Source organism: Anas acuta, chromosome Z (genome assembly GCF_963932015.1).
Source record: "Anas acuta chromosome Z, bAnaAcu1.1, whole genome shotgun sequence".
Classification (NCBI taxonomy): Eukaryota; Metazoa; Chordata; class Aves; order Anseriformes; family Anatidae; genus Anas; species Anas acuta.
Window position 1 is genome coordinate 1,082,121 of NC_089017.1, and position 17,776 is coordinate 1,099,896.

At 38.3% G+C, this 17,776-nt stretch overlaps 1 long non-coding RNA gene across 1 annotated transcript; it reads right to left on the bottom strand.

Annotated features, from left to right (window-relative positions):
• Positions 1 to 997: 997 nt before the first annotated feature.
• On the bottom strand, positions 998 to 15,210 carry LOC137848338 (uncharacterized). Its single transcript, XR_011091298.1, has 3 exons — positions 8,520 to 15,210; positions 7,315 to 7,526; positions 998 to 1,183 (listed from the first exon to the last, which is right to left on the bottom strand). It is a non-coding gene; the product is annotated as an uncharacterized lncRNA (long non-coding RNA).
• Positions 15,211 to 17,776: the final 2,566 nt, after the last annotated feature.

A 17,776-nucleotide genomic window follows, 5' to 3' on the forward strand; every position in this document is an offset into this window, starting at 1 on the left:
AAATAGTTCTAAGGATTAATTCCCAGCTTCACACAGCATATAATTTCAAACCCAAGTATTACATCTACCATCTTGAATTCTCACTTTCCTGAATTCCCTCTCAGAATATCTGAACATTGTGCATGACATAAAAGCAACACCAGTCACAGCATCCAAAGCTCTCCCATTGCTTAGGTAGGCATGTCCCCATCCCATAACCACACAGACCTTCTGATGGTCCTGTGCCAGTACGTACATAGTCACCTAAACCACAGCATGGGATTCTATGAAGGAAGGTCTACAACTGAAATCTAGCTTCATATATCTTGTCCTTAAAATTCTTCAATCACAGATTAATATTTTTATGTTTCCACATTCCTTGGATATTGGAAGGTGAATCCTTCTAGTGAAAATGAAGCTGATATACTCTTCTCCTACAGATTTTTTTATGTGTTCAGAAGTGTACTTAAAAGGGTTTCTGTCAGTGATTACAGGTACACAAGAACTTCCTTTCCTTCTCCTTTATCATCACCATTGTTTCTTGACTTTCACTGGTTCCACTAAGCCCAGTTCCTCTAATCTTCTGAATGCAGTGGGCTGCAGTTACATCCCTTCTTAATTTTCTGTCTAAACTGATTTTTCTTTTCCGTCATAATAAATATAAGTATATTCAGCTATTCTTCCTGGCCTTGTGGGAAAAGCAAAGAATCATTGTCTTTTTCCAGCTACCTCCCAAATTCTCTCCCTTTAAACTCATTAAAAACATTGTTTTTGATATTTAAGCTTCTCTGCATCAGGGAACTCTTCTTATGTTATTCCTGCAGCTCTTCCTCTGCACTGAACGCTTCTATACAGTTGCTTTAATAATCTCTTCCTAAACAAATATAAGTAACTCTTCCCCCAGCTCCCTCCCATCTCTTTTTTTCAGTTCCACAGCTTGGCATTCGTTCACTTTTCCTTTTTTTTCTTCTCATTCTCTTTCCCCTCTCCCCCCCCCCCCCTTCCCCCCCCCCCCACATCTTCTAATAGCTTTTCTTCTAGTCAGTCCATGTGACATTCTTTTTTCTCATCCTTCCCTCACACCTGGTGGTCCAACAGAAGTCTGAACATGATTTTTCCTTGTTCCAGATGAACCCAAATTCTGACAGCCATCTCAGTATCCTTTATATTCTTATATCGCTCTGCATCTTTGTGTTCAGAGAGTCTGGAGAAAAAAAGAAAATAATAATAACAATAATAATTGGAAGAGGCAAGCACATTGTTTTGTTTAAACAAGTAGAGTGTGTGGAACTTTAACTTCTACTTTATTTTAACCACTTTTAAATATTCACATGAGAATTTAGTATGGTGAAAACAAACAAACTGGATTTTTTTTTCCATCCATCCTCATTTCCTGTCTTGCTGAACTGAAGATACATCTTCACTCAGTGTTCCAACAGCTCACTCCATGCAACAGTTACATCCTGAGAAGAGGTGGAGCCCTCACATTCATGCCTGAAGAGGTGGAGGCCTCACATTCATGCCTTTGTGATCAGATTGGGGACTATATCACTGGAAGCAACCTGCATGAAAAAAGGAGGGATGGCTAGGTAACCTCCCTGTTCTCTCTTCTCCCTAGCACCTAGGAATTTTGGATGCATTGTTTGTTCCTCTCTTTTTGTGATATCTGTGCTACTTCCCTGAGGACACAGCTGTTAGCATGCCAACCACGCAGCATCACAAAGCAGAAATGTTGCCTTGGGAGCACCTTGGCAACAAGTCGGCAAGAACATTTAGCTTATTGGAGCAGTGGCCTAACATGGCAAATAGCCACCTGTCTTTAAATAAAAGGCATTTCAACTCCACAAAGGTGATCATACTCGACACTGAAATCACCCAGGCAACCACTGTTCCATGGCCTTCTCATCACACACACCAATTATTTTCAAGGTTTGACACACTTTGGTGAATAAGCTTTTAACATTTTGATCAGAATTATTGTTAAACAGAGAATCCTTTATGCTTTATGCCATCTCTTATAGACACAAACCACTCATTTGTGGCTAGCAACAATGGTGAATAGCCTACAAAAAGAAAACGTGCACAGTAAGAGTTGCTTTGTTTACCTTACAGTTCACTTATGGGTCCACACTGGGTTAAGAAAAAAGAAATAAGAGGGGCCTGAGACACAGAATTATTTTCTTTCTCTCCATCAGCAATTCCTTTGGTAAGGGAACAGATCCTCAGCTGTGAGGATTTAGGGAATTTAGAGTCTTTGATAATCTTAATTTCTGAAGCCCCATTCATGCTGCAGATAACTGTACACTAGAGAGCAGTCCTCCTCAGCAGGCAAATTTAAGTGTTTTTTTTTTTTTTTTTTCTCCAATGGCACCAGGTGGTCATCTGAAAGATAGCCACTAGTGCCCAAGTGACAGTAGACATTGAGGACAGCTGGCAAATTAGGCCTCAGGGCTCCTTTTGAAACAATGCGAATATAACCTTATGCAGTAATTTTATTAAGAAAACAAAAGCAGTTCCCCGTAGAGAAGAATTATTATCAGGATGTCTCTAGCAACAATTCTTAAAGGCTGAAATCCACCAGAGTAATTAAATACAGCTTGATTTATGAAAAAATAAAAAATGCATTTCATTTTTCAAAATCCTTTCTGTTTAACACCAAGTCAATAATGACTTCACAATTGACCTATTGTTTTTAATAGATTGATTCTAATCTATATGAGTTTAATTTCATATTTAAAACAGCTAAATGTAGATTTTCCCAGGTCAATGGAGATCCATTGAATACAGTTACTGGAGCTTGAGGTACTCAGCAAACTATTCATTGGGTTTGGGCTTTAGTTACATGTATGCAGGACTCTGATGTAATTTAAGAGGCTGGAGGGTCTATGAGACACTTGTGGAAGCTGGCAGCTATCATATGGGACCTATGGGAGGCTTCCTCATTTTTAAGCAGCTGTTAAGATCCAGATAGACAGCACCTGAAGACATTTCAGATAGTTCTGGACAGAACCTATGTGTGAAGAACTGAGCCCTAAATCTCCACCACCATAAGGGGAGTTACATGTAGACTTCCATATGTACATTGACTTTCTTAATTTGTAGCTAAGTCTTATTATAGATGTTTTAGTTTATTAATTTAATGAGTGAACACTGCCACTAAATCAGTGGACTACAGTTGCACAGAACTGCCCTTAGTTTCCCAGTTGACAGATTCTCTTCTGAAATATAAAGAATAGTGGTTTTGTTTCTCTGGCAATATCTGTGCTGAGTTTGTGATTGAATGAAATAGCTCAGGGCCAGCTGGCTTAAGTTCACTACATCTCTGTTTCTGTTCAGAGGCAGAGCAACAGCAGGAGTCTATCTTCACCTTTTTCTGAGGTTCCTACTTGCTCCCTATCCAAAGCAGGATAGGAGTAAAACTGGAGTAGCTGATCCCACCTGAGAGTCCCTACTGAATTCAAGAGCAAGCTAAAGAAAACAGGAATCTAGGTGTCACCACTGTTTTTCAGTTCCTCATCCATAAATTAGATTCTGGTGACTTGCTTTTTAATGCCAACACCATAATCTTTGTGAGTCTGTCTCAGCTTCACATTATGTGTCTACACAACATCAAGGGAACGCAGCCCCAACCACTATAGTAATCCTTCCTCCTCATTTCTCCTCCCCTGTCCAATAGATGAATCAGACTCTCAAATTCTACTAGCTCCACAGTAAGCTGCTCTTTGTGTTTTGACATACAGTGTCTTTAAATCCTTTTTTTTTTTTTTCTGGTCTGCGACTCAGCTGATCCCTCCATGGTGACTGCTGCCTCTTCTCAGACCAAAGAGGAGTCTTTAACAGGCAGTCATCTTTTACTCAGCAGATGTGTCCAAACAGCTGGAACTCCTTTCTCATTTCCACATCAGTGGCTCTCCCTTTTAACACATAGCTTTGCTCATTGTCTCTTTTCTGATACACTTTTGCCAGCTGACCACATGAAGCTGATGGTAACATTTCATTTCAAAGGGCATACATCTTTCTGTGCCAGCTTTTTCAAAGGTTTGTGTTCCTCCTGTATGCAGTAGAATGAGGTACATCCATATTTCAAGCTGCTTTGTATTTGTGTGTTTGTCTATAGAAAGATCACCTTATCTCTGCAATGCTGTGATACAATGAATAAATAACAGACTCTCTAGCAGAAGTAAAATGCTTATTGGGCTTACTGTAGGAAAACACTTCTAGATCATATTTCTTAACAATCAGGAAAGAGCTGCAAGGTTGTATAGTATTTTCACACTTACCTAGCATCTTATTGTGTTAGTAAATACCTCAGTTACTGAGCTGCATTCAGTATGTAATCAGGTCTTAAGCTATTTCTCCAAGTCAGGGTTGGGGCACTAGACACTTAAAGAGGACACAGTTGGTTAATTGTGCCTTCCAGCTGTATCTAAAATCACAGGAGGTGTTATCAATTTGCTTGTATTAGCACAGCAATGAACTGCTAGTTCTTTGAAAAGTTCTGCAGACATCATAATTAGCTATCAGCCACTTTAATAGGCTAATGGAAGCTGACTGTGTTTCCTCCTAAAGAAAGCAATAACAAGAGTAACATTTTTGCTCTTAGTAGCTTGTGCACACAGCAGAAAAGAAATAGCTGGGTACATCAATTTGCCTGCATGCTTTTTAACACACAGTAATGATATCTTTTATTGGAAAAAGAAAAACAACAACAACAAAAACCACCCAAGCCAAAGCTCTGTTTGCATTTCTTTCAGGTGAATAAACTCTAAAGGTAGTACAATGTTCCCATCTAAAACATCAAAAGAAAATACAAATCAAAAACAAAGGAACAAAAAGTGTGTGTAAGATAATAACAGTAAATACAACATGACCAGTTACAGCAGGAGTTAAAAAAGCCTAAGGCATAAAAAACATATGCTTAATCCCTTGTATTTGTAGTACAATGGGGTTTTTGATGCGTTATCACAATGATGCCAAGTATATTGGAAATTGGCTATATTATAAAATGTGGTCCTTCGGAAAACAAACCCTGATAGACACCTTTAGCCTATTAAGGCATGCAATAGCGTTCATAATTTGCCAGTGACTTGGCTTGAATTAAATCTATATCAGCAGCTGTGTTTCCTCTGAGGTCCTAGGTAAGGGTCAAGCTTTTATCTTTGCTTTTAGACTTTCTAGTTTTTTAACTTGATTTTGTCTATACTTTTTTATTTTGTCCGTTTTATATATTTATTTTTAATAAATATAATTTATTTTATATATTTATTTTTTATTTATATATTTATTTTTTAAAGAAAGATAGAATTTTCAAGTCACTGCATTATCCATGAACTTGGGGCATTTAAAAATAACCCAGCACTCATATCCAAGATAAAACTGTGAATGCTGGCAGCAAGCTATTTACACAGATCACAGTTAAGAGCTCTAGTCTGCTCTAAGGAGGCTTTACTCATGCATGTATTCTTAGAGACATCAATATAACGGACCACCTTGTATAAGGGTTACTGAATCATCAGGGAAAAGATATTCATTTTATTCATTTAGATAGTAGGAACACAGAAGTTTATTCTGATTTGTGATTTTAGTTTTTTTTTGCGAAGAACCTGTCATAGATGAGAACCTGGTTCTGAACATTCAATCCTAAATAAGCACAACCATCATATGGTTGTACTCTTTTGTTTTATACTCAGGTAAGAAATACAAATCTCAGCTGGAAGTTCCTTGTATCAAAACAACAATGTGAAACAGGACTCCCTAAACTGCCCTTTATTTGTGATCAGGTTCAGAGAATTTAATGTATAGTTCTTGCTATGCTAAGACTGCAAAGAAAGAAGCCAGTATATTTAAAGGCGATACAGAGCAATAAGGCCTGAGCAGAGTGAAAGAGAAAACTCCCAACAGCTTCAGAAAGGGTAGGATTTCATCCTGAAATGTTACTTAAGAAAAAATGCCATGACTTATGAGACAGGGGAGTACCCCGCAGGTAACTTTTGTTCTCCTTCACATAGTGGAATTTCTGTTCACTTAAGGTACTTGATTTATTTTAGAACTGGTTTTAGCTGCAGTCACAGGCTGAGAATGCTTCAGAAGACAAGTTTGTTAATGCTCAAAACCAGAGGGTAACACATGGGAGATGTGCCTTACACGTACAAAGATGCAAAGAGGTATGGTATGAACTTTTCAATGGATCAAAGTGCCCATCAAGCCAAGAGTGTGTATTTTCTACAACCTCTCCCAAGGAACTACTTGCTACTTAAGCTGCTAAGAGCACTTAACCTCTTGTCCCACGCTCTCCTAGAGTTTACTTCATATATGAATATCTCTGATGACTGTTCTTACTTCTGGTCTACCACATTAGCAAACAGTTGAGGAAATCTGGATGTGATATTTTTCCAAAGAGCTTTTCCTAGGAAATTTTCTCTCACTGCCTTAGCTTAACTCACTCTCTTGCAAAAATGCTGGTCATGCTGTCAGTGGTAGAGCATCTCCTGCCCGCTGGACAATGACCTGTATCCTCCTGGTGATCATATCAACACATCTTAAGCAAGAGCTGAATCCCCTGAATTTATCAAGCCTGCAAGAAAATACATCAAACCTGCAAGAATTCAGCCCCTGACACTTGAGAAATCATTAGCTCCTGTTTTATACTGAAAGTCAAATGATGCTGGATGGTTAATAAGCTATCTCTTTAAACATGCTGAAAATATTTAAACAGCAATTAATGGAGTTCCAGCCCTCTTGACAGTCAGATGGTGAGCTCTGTGGCTTCATATCACCTTACCATTGCTTCTGAAATGTGTATTACGTTGTCAGTGAAGAAACCATAATATATTGACTTTTTAAACATGGAAAATCATTACTCCCATTAATATTGGTTTGCATGCTGACTTTCAATGTGGGAATATAACCTTAGTAATGGCAAATCTATGGTTTCATTCTGATATAGAATGCAGAAAAATAACAATTACCAAAATCATATTCTCTTGACAAAATCTGTTTTACTGCTGAAACTTGTTAACATCATGTTTAAATTCCTCATATTAAATTGTTCTCTCAGTAGTTTGGGTGTCCAATATTGTAATAACATTCATGAGTATTTCTGCCATTCTTACATTATTCTAAAAGAAATACTGTTTTTAACACATATCAGTTAAAGTCATGAGCTATTACTTAAGTTTATGGAAACAAAGGTAGCTGTTGAGCTTTTTTAAGAGGCTTAGTATTTGCCTATATATTTTGCCATCCTTCCAAGTCAGCTGTTATCCCAATTCAACCAGTGTTTTATTATTCATTTCATATTATTATTTTCTCAGATTCTTGTACACATATTCTTACCTCAGAGTTCTTTCAGCTCAACTCCTTCAGTAAGAACAGCACTTAGTCATTGTGTCTTTTTTTGTTGTTATTATTGAATTTGTATCAAATGTACTCACTCCTCCTAGATTATGTCTCTGCAACTGCTCACAAGTGAAAGTCCATTACTGAAATCAGCAGTATTATCAGCCCAAACTGCTTCTTTTCATATTTATATCCCTTCAAGACTCAGCCTGCAAAACAAACCAGAGACCAGCCATGGCATTAACTTATTTTATTTTTGACCCATAAAGTTACGCTGTTGTAAGAAAATCATCTGCATGATCTATCACTGACTTGTACCTAGTGACCTGCAGACACATTGAACTTGAATGAATGGAAAACAAAGCTGATAATTGTGAGACAAAGGAAATAATACACAGTGTATAAAACTCTCCTAGGCAGAATAATTTATTCTTGACATCAGAATAGGTAGGTAAGGGCTAGGATTACAGTACTTTTGTAAATAATTACTCTCTAAATAATTGAAAGACTAAAGCTAAATGGTTAACAAGTATCAACAATAAGCTAGCTGTACTAGTACATTCTAGTACAGAAATGTAAAATTATCCTCAGAATGTCTTGGACAAAAAAAAAAGAAAAAAAAAAAAGAAAAAAAAAACATGCTTGGATTAATGGAAAAATATTAGCTCCTTAAAAGTAAACAACTTCTGGGATTAATTTTGGAGAGTGAGATATTATCCTTGATTTCAAATGGATCCTTTCCCGCACGTTTTGAGTTTATGCTTACTTGAATTCTCTTCCAGGAGTCCTAAAACATAGCAAATTTACTAGGGCTTCTTACAGCAGTAAGTTATATAATTTGCAGAAAAGACAACCATGGCACTAGAATGAGGAAATTATTTGAGGAAAACATCAGAAACACACAGAGTGTTTGCCTATCAATTCTCCTGAATTAAGGAGATCATGATGAAATAACCCTGCTACTAGAGAGCTAATTTGAAATTAGTCATTTAAGAAAAGTATTTCACAACTATGATACACAGTAAATCTGAAAAGCCACACCCCAGTCCTGAATATCAGTAAAAAAATTAAGCAGTTAACAAAGTAAATATTGTAAGTCTGATATTTGACATTTCTCTTCTTAAAATATGAACAAAAACTGATTAAGGGCAAATAGCATGAGTGTTTATGACATTTAAAGTATGTTTGCTGCCTCAGGTTACCTGCCAGTCTAGTTGACAGCTTGCAATTTCCCATGTTGGTGCAATCCTCAGGCAGGTTGCTCTGGGGACTTCTAAAAAGACTTTGACTTTGACTGACTTCTAAGACTTTGGGAGCTTGACATTGGTCCCAGTACCTCTGCACCTGCTGCTGGGCATGTTTTCCAATGGCAGGGCTGTCCTTCACTGTTTCAGACACAGCTTCCTAGTGTAATGGAGTGGTAGATGCCATTCCCTGAATAAGATGGTAAGTTTAGCTCATTTGACTTTGACTTGTACCCGATCTTTCTATCTGAGTCCTGGAGGTTTTGCATTGGGTAAGAAAATGAAAATGAAATAATGAATAAGTAATTTAAAATTACATTTTTGTTGTTGGTGGTGTTTTTTTGTTTTATTTTGTTGATAATTTGTGTTTGTTTTTTTTTTGGTTTTTTTTGTTTGTTTGTTTGTTTTCTTTCTGAATAAATGTTCATTTTTCAGCACATGCCTTGCAAAAAGTCTGGTGTTTCCTTGCAAATTCTTATTAATAAACACATTTGTGAACACAGTGCTTCACTCTATTCTCAGACAAGTTGATTATTATTCTAGCTAGAGTTTTATTTTGCTGCTCTCTTTATAGCTAATAGCCTTTTAGATGAAGACAAGTTTTACTATGGAAACTTTCTCCAAAAGGACTAGCAAAATGTTTGAATCATCAAGCAACATTGTGTCTGCAATGTGGCACATAGTATGCATGTATTCACACAAAAGAATCTGAGAGTCACTGATGCACAGGAAGCTCAGACCCTAAATCCCTGACCAGCCAGGGAAGGAGCAAGAAACCATGAAGCAATGAGAATAACACAGGACTCGGGAGAGTGTTTTCTACCCCTCAGTAAATCCAGACTTGTAAAAATCTGTGGAAGTGAGAACAGCAGGTCAGGAAATAGTCCTAAATAATGAAAGGAGTGAAGGGAAATGGAAACAGTTTTACTCCTCACATGTGGTCATGTCTGGCTGACAAACAAGAGAGAGCAGCTCTGTCACCAAAAATGTGATGGGGCAGGAAAGTATGCAGGAAAATCAGCACTTCTTAGTAGGGTCATCATCAGCTTTTTCAGAAGTGGTTGAAATGGGGGCACTCAGTAAGAAAATGACAGTGAGTGGTTTTTAAACCTCAAATTCCTACCATTAAAAATACAATTTCAGAGAAGGTTATCCCTGGTGCCTTGACCTGCATGTGTCTACAGCACAAGGCTTAGCAGCTTGGCTAAACACTGGCTAAGCACTAAGATAAGCCTGGCTTAGCACTGTGCTACAGAAATATGGGCAGACTGCTATTGGCCCATGTAACTCAAATTCAGCTAACTGAAGCGTATCTAGTCTACACAGGGAACATTATAAATATGATTTTTTTCCTTTCTGGCATGAAAATATCAGCTCTTCTTCACCTTAATGCATGAAGTAGTGAAGGAGGTCACTACAGATGAATTTTATAGCAAGGGTAAAATGCTTGCATATTCTGGTCAAGGCTCTGTGTGATTAGTGTTTGTAAAAGGAAAATTAAAAGTGCTTCTAAGATTTGTAAAGGACACCAACCATCAAATTCAGTAACTGCACAATGGGGCAGGGTTGGCTGCTTTAGCAGGACTGGGACACATAACATACTTGAGGTAGACAAATAACTGGCAGAAGTAATAGAATGTCAGGTTATCTTTTTGGATATATCTGAATGAAAACAAGACATTTGTTTTCTGACAGTAGATTATGAGACTCAAGAACTGGAGCTGACCTTCAAGACTCAAACAACTAAATCAACATTTTCTGGAGGATACACCTGATTTGTTTGTTTTGTTTGCTTTTGTTTTCCAGAGCTGATCAGTTTTAGTCTCTTTTCCTCAAGCTCTTTTCCCTTCTGTACATCTCAGGTAGCTCATCTGAGAAATAGCAGTGCATTGATTTTCTGTATCTTTATACAAATTGTTCTAGTTCCCCCTCAGCTGCTTGCTCTGTCATCAGACACGTTGCCCACCAAATTTCTTTTCCGAAATTTCCTAATACCTTTTCTCCAAATATAAGTGATATAGTATGGGAACAACCCTTGTGACATTTCACTCCAATGGTGTGCTGTCAAGCTGTGCTGTCTGTACCCACTTTGGAACAGGTGTGAGTCTAGATCTCTATATCTACCAGCACAGACGCCAAGCTGAAACCACTGACCTAATTAGTAAATTCACCAGGCTGTGGCTGCAAATGGGGAATAAACTCTTCTTTCACCAAGGAGATTTACGTGAGGCAGCTTGAAGAAACTCACATTATGGCTGCCTGTGAAAAGTCTAAACTCTGGGATAAAGAGCTGTGATGCAGAGGACTGCTGAGCCCAGTCTTCCAGAAAGATAGTCAACCACACAGATGTTAAATCACTGAAGGATGCTCAGTTTGCAGGATGCTTAGCCTTGTTCCTGACACTCTCCACTGAATTTAATAAATACCACCCTCTACATATTTCTCAAAGAACAAAATAAGATCTGAATAGCAGAGCCCATTATCACTCCATATGGTGAAGTGAGGCAAGATGGACAGGATCCAAAACACGGAGCAGCCACTTTGTTTTGTTCTTCCACCAGCTGCAACAAAGAAAGAGTGAGGGGGAAAAAAAAGTCTGTGGAAAAAAGAAAGACAATTTGTCAGAAGTTATACAGAAGAATTGCTATTCAAGCCTCGGTTATTACCTGGCTTTCCATGTCAAAGGCTTGGTTTTATTACAACTTCCAATTCTCAGCTAAATAATGCTAACTTTGTTGCCTGGGCAAAGCAAGTCAGGACAATAGACCAATTTCTCTCACTTCTGCTAAGACAAGTCTTTTGGTAGCAGATATACAGACTGTCATGTCTGTTAACGTACAACATTTTCACAAATTAGATTCCTATAAACAATTAAATTTGTGCTTTTTCGTACAGATTCCCATGATGTTGAAGCAATGGACAACCAGGCCACGACTGAGGCTTTGTCCTCTAATTTTAATATGTGAAGAAAGAAGTCATTTTCTATCACAATTCAAGTTAATTAACTTTTTGTAAGGTGCTGTACAAACGTTTTTTAAGTCTTTATATATACTATTATGCCTATGTTTCAGATGATTGAAGAGATACCAGTCAGGCGTGTGTCTCAAGTCATGACAAAAGTTCTACAGAAAATGCATCCAATATAGCTCAGCATCATGAGTGTACCAATTAAACTGCACAATTGAATCTAAGTCAATGTCCTTAATCTCCTTACTAAGCTCCCCCAGCATCCTCTGAGGTACTCACTGTGAGATCCAGACTCACGCAGCCCCATGGTGTAGCATGCTGTGATTGACTGAGACTTTCACGTACTCATTGAGTCTTACCTGTTGAACCTGGGTTTAAAGAGGGGTAAAGAAAAAGCAAATAAACCATGAATAGCATTCCCAGTGTTCTGGAAAACACTGCCCCTTTAATGATCCAGCAGCTGGAACAAATGATTGCTCACTCATAACATACATATTGCAGTTGTCATAGAAACACACTTAGCAACAAAGAATCCTTGACCTTTTCCCCATCTGTTTTGAATCTTCACAAAGGCACATTAATTTCTATATATTGATTTTTCCTTTATATATATATATATATATTTATTTTTTTCCCCAAGAGGGAAATACCACATCTTCCATGGCTTCCAGACACCAGCAGAATCTTTCCAGACCTTTAGCTGATGCACTGCAGTGGTCCAGCCTCTCCTTACCCCTGCTCTAAATTATGATGCAAAGCAGCAAATTAATTCCTTGCTTTGCTTTACTTGTGTGCCTGGCTTTTGCTTTACCTGGTGAACTATCTATATCTCAGCCCATGAGTTCTCACATTTTCACCTATCTGATTCTCTGCCACATCCCACCTGGGGAGAGTGAGCGAGTGGCTGGGTGGTGTTTGGCTGCTTGCTGGGTTAAACCACACTACACCAAGTTTTGAGGGCACGAAGATTTTGGATAAACCTAGGTCTATCTAATCAGATTAGATGCCTGGGTTGTTTTCTTTTTCAGTTGCTGAACCATGTCCACCATAAATAGAATAAACTTAATTACAAATTACTTTAGGCTAAGGATATGAAAAAGGAAAGCAAACATTTTTACAAACTATTTCAATCATTTTTAAAAGATTCAAGCTTTAGAGTTTTGCTTTTATTATAGACTTTCTGTCAAACGGATGTTGTTTGTAGTATGCTACTTTCCTCTCCTCTCCTGAAAAAAATAATGGGGAAAACAAACAAACAACAAACAAACAAAAAAATATGCTGGCACACACACATGAAGTGCATGCACACAAATGCACACAACCTTAGTATCTGTAAGGAAAATGACAACTTCGGAACTCTTGGTTCTTCCTCTGGAAAATTATTAAATATTTTGTTTTACCACTAGAATCGCTTCTTGAAGTATTTCAAATAACTCTTAAATGTTTCTGAATTAGAGTACAGAGAATGGGTTGATAAACGAGTAGATGTCTTTTACATAAAAAGACACAGGCTGTGTCAAGGCCTGCACCTTCACCAAAGTAATCCGTGGATTACAGTTAATGCTGAATATTTCTCCATTACATGCTCTTAGTACCAGAACTGTGATCTAGAAATTATACAAGAAATAGTGTGGGTTGTCATGCTTTTGAAGATCAATTAAGGCCTACCTCCTGGGCCCACCTCCTGTGTCCTGGGCCTGCACAGTACAGCTTAGGAACCACTGGTGGAAGAATCTTCATCCTGAAGCTGTGCAACCTCAGTACAAATCTGGTAACTAACATTGTCAGTATTGTATTAGAGTCCACAGGGTTACAGGCACTTGTGATAGTTCTTGTGCTCTCAGAGCAGCTCAGGCATTTACACCAGGAAAACTTATATAAAACTGCTGGAAACTTTTCCCTTCCTTCATTTCCTTCTTCCTTCCTTCTCCTAGGACATCATCTGTTCCCAGTTGCCAGTTCAGAAATTAAACTGGCAAATTCCACGGTGCTACAGGCTGCTGACATACCCACCTTTCCTGCTGTGTTTTCTAGTATCTGAAAAGGTTTCTGAAATGTTGTTAAAAATCACAACTGTGCTGGAGCATGCTGTAAGTTATGTCCATGTGTATTAATGAGGTACATATTGGAGGATGTTCAGTCGATTACTCCAGACTACTTTTCTACTGCACAATTGCTTGAAATTTCCTGTTCCTTTCTTCTTCCCCTATACCCTATATCGTAGGCTTTCATAAGCTACATATGTGACAATGTCCTAATAAGTGCAATTTACTTTTTCTGTCAGAAAAAAAAAAAAAAGTAGATCAAGGGAACAAATTGCTTGGCTGTATAGAGAAGTGATGGATTTTAAGAGCTGCTGATTGTTGATTTTTATAGGAGCATGGTTGTGTTCAGCATTTTTAAAATGTTTTTGTTTGTAAGCTGACACTTCAGGATTGTAACTTAGATTTCCATTTAAAATTAATCATAGCTCTGTATATATCAGTATATTAGTACCAAGATATCTACCTAAGGCAGTTCCTTTTGGAGAACTCAGAGCTCACAATCTGAATCTCAAAAACTTCAAAATTGCTTGTTTGGGTAAGAACAAACTTCATGTCCTTTGACTTTGGTACTAGAAGTTGGAGTCCTCTGAAATAGTTAATTTTTCAAAGAGTGCTAAAAGAGATTATACAGAAGGCACTTCGCAAACCTGAAACCTTGAAAGAACCCTTGAATGAGAGTTATCTTTTTTTTTTCTTTTTTTTTTCTTAGAAATTTTAATAAAAGCAAGAACAAAAATAATATATATTTTTTTTTCATCCAGGAGTCTCACAGATATTTTTCAATTCTCAGAAAAAATGCAATGAGAAAATCATTTCATCCAGACCCTGAAATGTTTGGATCCAGAAATTCAATTTTTTTGGTATGTCATGATACTCATGTTCAGGCTTGGTCATGTCAATGAGTTCAAGACCACTCTCCAAGCATTATTTATGTGCCCAGGATACTGTCTGGTGTCCTGAGATTCAAGAAAGGGGACTCAAACAACAACCACTGTGGGCTGTGCTGGTGGAACACCTCCTGATGCAGCTCAGATACCATGTCACACACTTGAGCGGGGTGAGAAGAAAACACTCAGGCACTGGGGAACTGATGCAAACTTAGTTCTCATGGAGATGGAGCTTCTCCAGATTTGAGTAGCTGCTGTTCATGACAGGTCAACACTCAGAGTCTTCTGTACAGCACATATGATCTTATCTCAGCTTTATATCAGAGGGGTTTGAGCTGAATTATTCAAGTCCTCTTGTAGAGCTTTGACCAGAATATTTCATATGATGACATGGATTTTAACAGCTTTTAAGTTCTACAGCACTTTTAATCCTGTTAGAATTTAAGTTGACGACATGAAAGACAGATAAAGCAATTGCAGATACCTCTGCTTATAGGGATTTAATAGAAGCCCACAACATAAAAATCACTGAGCAGCATCATGGTATTGGAACAGTTATATTTTAAACACCATTAAACTTGACAGAAATCACAGCACACATTCTCACATAAACCTTTCAGTAAACTTCAAATGCAGAGGCAAACTCCTTAGCAGGATGGGTGAGACATAGCAGCACAGCTTCAGAGAGGCAGTCTCACAGTTAATAAAATCATTCAGCCTGAAAGACATCACTTTTTTTAAGGAGTGACTCTCTCCCCTGTTTTTTCCTCCTGAAAAAAAAAAAAAAAAAAAAAAAAAAAAAAAAAAAAAAAAAGCAGGGAGGGGACTACTACTGAGAAATTAAGTCAGTCTAAACAAACAGCACAACTTCCTTCGTCTTAGACTCAGCACAGACAAATGTGTTTTGCATCAGACATACCATAGAAAGGTAGATGCATTTCCTCTCCATTACAGAGAAATAGCATAGTGTAAGGGTATGCTGCTCAGAGAATTTTGCTTCAGGTTGCTGAGCTGGTGCACTATGGGACACAGAGTGGGTCTTCTGCCATCCCAGCCCCATAAAGCCAGGCTGCCACAGGTCCTCATCCTAGCAAGCTACTGATACCTGGACTGCCAAACCTCTGAGGCTCCTGGTCTCACTCTGGTGGCTGTATTCAGGCATCACATCCCTCTAGTCCGGCTTGAATTTGGTTAGTGCTACACGTAAGTACTCTGAGAGCACGATCATATGAAACACAGTCAGGAACACAATTTGGTAACGACAGAGGACAAGCTGCAGTGAACATGTGCAGGGATTGGTCAGGCAAGTGATTTTTACACACTTTGGGAAAATAAATTGCTTCCCAACCTCCCTTGAACCTCTGTTTCTCCACTTTTAGTCCTTCCCCTTAAACATCTTGGGGGGTAACCTGTTCAGCATGCTCCTCTTTCACTGCTTATCAGGGCTCTTTGTGTTCCTTCAAATGTTGTTCCTCTGATCCTCTGCAGATCTGTGTTTACCACCACTTGCCTTTAATCAAATAACCTAATGATTTTCTTCCCACTGCAAATAATAAGTGGAAAGCGAATATTTGTAGCATGGGCAGCAAGTTCTATCTCTACACAAGACTGAAAGGCCAGGCTAGCATTCAGACAGGAGTGAGTCATATCTCCCGCCTGTTTCCCCCAAGGCATTATTCGGTTTTCCGAACTACCAGTTCTGTGCTCTCAATGGGATTGGAAAAGTTACCTTGGAACAAAGGTTTTTCTTCCATTCATCAAGATTTGGTCCAGGTTTGAATAGGGAAAGGTAATTTATTCATTTAAAATTGCAGTATCAAATAATTGCATTTAAAATGCTTGCCATAATCCTCAAGGTATGAAACATAGGCCTTGGTTTTAGGACTCTTGTATGTTTTTAAGAGTTTGTGAGGGCTTAGGGACAAGTAATATCTATTTTTTTTTTGGTATTCTTTTTTTCTTTTTCTTTTAGATATAAATATAGTCAAGCTTTCTAACACACAAGCTCTTTCAGTCTGAAAGAGAAGCAGCAACTGTCAGTGTTAAATTCAGGTTTAGTACAACTGCTTTGAGTTGAACTTGATACGGTAATTAGTTAAATCATCTGAGAGAAAATGTTGCTGGTATCTGTAAAGCAAAAATAAGCATTCACAAGGAAAAGGGGTGATGAGGTGATTATCACCTATGGGTAGAGGAGAGCCAGGTGATTTATCACCTCTGGAAAACGTAGAAACAGCAAGGGGGGTGGGGGGTGGGGAGAGAGGAAATTTTAACTTACCTTAAACCAGCACCTCTCCTGAGTCCATGCTTTTAACATCCAGTGCAGTTATGAATTCCTATTCTTCCAGTTCACACACTCATCTTTTGAAGGATTTGGGGTGTTTTGAAGCCTCTTCTTGTGCAAAGTGGCTGTCTACTTCTGCCTGCAGTTGCCAGGATAACTTATTTTGCATGGATGTACATTATATTTAAGTATTTGAGTGTAAAATGTGCAAAACTTGCAAGTTTCAAAGGCTGTATTGTGGATACAATTTATTACTATGGCTGTGAAAATATGTTAGCAAACTTTACTTCCACTGTTCAGGAACAGCCTGGTTTCATCCACAGTGTGTGACAACTCATAAGGAAATTGCTTTTGATGAAGAGCTCTGAGAAGCTGGCAAATGCTTTGTAAAGGCTACAAAAATCTAGGTAAATACATGGGAAGTCATTGTGTAGAAAAGAGTTACCACGCGAAGCACAATGCAGCAGATAATAATAAGCTGTTGTTCCTAAGAAGTGAGTCACACTATGTATATTGTAAACACATGCAAACCCATTTGGGTGTACGTGAAATTTTGTTACGCTAACGACCGCCATCAAGTGGCTCTGAGAGGCAAACGCAATCAAGCTAAAACACGGCAAGCACTCCTCCACCTAAACAGGTGAGGTGATCAAGCATCCTTACCAGATAAAAATGGATCACGATATTGGTGTGACTGCACAGTGAAAATGAAGACAACAAAACAACCAAAAATCATAGGATTAGAGTGCCACTGCTTGCTTGAAAACATTTGAAAACACAGAGGTAAGATCATTAGGCTCAAAATATGCTTTCGTGACCCCTTCCCTCTTTCAGACCACGTATCTTCCTATTTACACTTCCAGCAGTTACTGGATTGCCCCTCTGCTGGGATTCTCGTGGAAGAATACAACCCTCCTGGAAAAATACAGCAACATATGATAACTAATGACATTAGGCAAGGATGGAGCGTTTTCTGTTGATAGAGGTGTTGTCTCACCATACCTCACAATGGCTGTGTACCTCGCAATGGCT